The sequence below is a fragment of the Danio rerio genome, chromosome 2 (genome assembly GCF_052040795.2).
Source record: "Danio rerio strain M-AB ecotype USA chromosome 2, GRCz13ab, whole genome shotgun sequence".
Classification (NCBI taxonomy): Eukaryota; Metazoa; Chordata; class Actinopteri; order Cypriniformes; family Danionidae; genus Danio; species Danio rerio.
In genome coordinates this window covers 19757501-19760306 of record NC_141022.1, presented here as the reverse complement: position 1 = coordinate 19760306, position 2806 = coordinate 19757501, and the positions used below count along the sequence as shown (strand labels likewise).

The 2806-nt window shown below is 33.4% G+C and overlaps 1 protein-coding gene across 3 annotated transcripts in view; it reads right to left on the bottom strand.

The window, feature by feature from the left end:
- Positions 1 to 1866: 1866 nt before the first annotated feature.
- The window catches only part of thpo (thrombopoietin), a 22027-nt gene continuing 21087 nt past the window's right edge, over positions 1867 to 2806 (bottom strand). Inside the window, exon 7 of one of the 3 annotated variants that reach the window (XR_015477471.1) lies at positions 1867 to 2806. This exon is cut by the window's right edge and continues 785 nt beyond it. The gene's annotated coding sequence lies outside the window, so the exon portion shown is untranslated. The other 2 variants (XR_015477469.1, XR_015477474.1) reach the window with 2 other exon arrangements.

Below are 2806 nucleotides of genomic sequence, written 5' to 3'. Positions count from 1 at the left end.
TAAGGGATGGTCAAACGTGTATTTACAAATGTAATTACAAAAGTTAATTACAGATGTAATTACATACAGGTATTTAATCAAGCATAAGTACACAGTAAATGCATGTATTTACACAACAAGTACATTGTAACAAACTATTAATTCCTGTGTAAGTACATATTAGTTAAGGCCACTTAATATAAAGTGGGAACACATTTTCTTTATTGTAGAAACAACACTTGAAATTTAAAATGAAAATACTCTTTTTTACATTTTAACTCCAATGGTTTTAAAATAATTAAGGAGAATAATGTGATTACATTTTGCCAGAAAATCTTAATCACATTTCCCAGATACAATAAAAGAATGTTAGGTCCCACTTTATATTAAGTGGCCTTAACTACTTTGTACTTACCTCAAAAAAATAAATACAATGTACTTACTGTGTTTATAATGTATTTGAGAACACTTGTGGTGCTTTTGAGTTGGGATAGAGGTTGGGTTATGGACAGGTTTGGTGGTATGGGTAGGTTTCAGGGTGGGTTAAGGTGTAAGGGATGGTCAACAGTGTATTTACAAATGTAATTACAAAATTTAATTACAGATGTAGTTACATACATGTATTTAATCAAGCATAAGTACAGAGTAAATACATGTATTTACACAATAAGTACATTGTAACAAACTATTAATTCCTGTGTAAGTACATATTAGTTAAGGCCACTTAATATAAAGTGGGACCGAATGTTACTTTTTGTTTTTGGAATTTGAAATATATATCTGGAATTTTTGGGTTAAACTTGTTTAGTTTTTTAGGTGTGATATAGGTCCGCATTGCCCAGTTATATTGGATCATTTTAAATCTAGTATTATTTGACAAGTTCTAGGCTTTAACACATTTGGTTCTTTTCTAAATCTGTCAGGTCATATTGTGAATCTGTGCACCAATAATTTTTCTTAGATTCTGATGTTTCTTTAGAGCCATTGACCAATTATTAATATCATAATTTGTCATAGAATTCTGATAAAGCATTATTTTTTTCTAATTCAGTTTGTAGAGGTCTATTAAGTAGTTTTGCTTGACACTAATATAGCTGCGAACTTTTAAGTATTTAAAAAAAATGCATCATTAGGATTCCAAATTTTTTATTAAGGTCTTTAAAGGACAACAGTTTATCTACTTCATATAAGTCCCCTATCTTTCTGATACCTTTTAATGCCCACTTTTTAAAGCCCAAATTATTTTCTGCTGGTTTAAAATCTCTGTTTCCCCAAATAGGGAAAAAATAAAAAAGATTTAGGACTTGAACACTGAGCACCATTCCATACCGTTAAGGTGTTTTTAACAAATGGATTTTTAGTGGTCTTTTTTACATTTTTATATAAATCGAAGTACAAATACATCTCCATATCCATCCCTTTTGCTATCGTTGATTCTATTTGTACCCAAGATGGTTGCTGAGGTAAAAACCATTAGGTGGCGTTAGCTAGGTGGGCAGACCAATAATACCACTGCAAATTGGGCAGCAATTGCAATCATTGTCAGTTCTGAAACCACAACACCCTATCCCCAACTATAAAAAGCAAAACCTATTCTCAGTGCTAATACAAACAAAGACAAACATTCAACAGAAACTAAGAATTGTTTTTGTCTCTTTTGATGTGTGCTGCCACTGTCCAGATGGTGAGGTTTCCCCCTGTGACTGTAGCTGGGTCAGATACGCTCTATGATTCATTGCTCCTTGTGCCATGTCAGATCTCTGAAAGCGATATCTTATGCTGCACGCTTTATACCAGAGTTACCACCTTTCCAAAAGCATATAATAATAATAATAATAATAATAATAATAATAATAATAATAAAGACAAGTGTTAAAGAGATCAATAGAATTTTAAAATAAAGTAATCTGTTTACTTGCATCTTATATAATGCAATCCCCAAAAACACATCTGTTTATCCAATCTATACATTCAGAAGCTTTAATGTGCTTATTAGATGCTAATGTTTAAAAGATGGCGGTTGGTAAGATAAAAAAAAAAAACTTTTCATAAATCTCTTAAGCTTCCTGTGTAACAATTATATCCTATTTTGTGAATTGTTTGTTTGTTTCACTTGGTTTTCCATTTTTTTTTTTTACTGCTTCCTGGTTTCAAATGTTATACTTATGAGCAGAAGCTGCGTCCAAAATAGCATACTTCCGTACTATATAGTACACTAAAACAGTATGCGAGCTGAGTAGTATATCCGAATTCATAGAATTAATAAAACAGTATGTGAAAAGTACGCGGATGACCTACTACTTCCGGCAAGATTATAAAGTGCACATCCGATTGATGCTACGCTATCCCCTGATGCACCATGAGAACATTTATAAGTAGGAGTAAAGCAGTGCAGCTGATGTGGGTAGGTCATGTAATGATGACCAAATGGCGGATGTAGTACAGTTAAATTCAAAACCTGCAGAGTAGTAGGTGATTTCTGACGCAAGTATTGATTTAGTCACACCTGTCCCTTGTTTTTCGTCCCATCAGTTTGAATCTATCTATCCCTCTTTCAGTTCAGTTCTTTGTCTTGAATTTTTTAATTGTTGTGTGCTTATTCCTGCAGTTTATTTTTTCTTGTTTAGGAAACAGATTCTTCCAGGGGTCATTATCCCTCAGGCTTCATATTGGTCGATCATTACACTTTCTTTGCCACTGACTGTCTGTGGGTTCCAAACAGTGTACATCACTCTCCAGATGGGCACTTCAGAGTGAGAACAATCATGGCTGCCTTGAAAGAGAGGGCATAGGGCTGAGCCCTTCAAATGGAACACAGTGTGCCTCT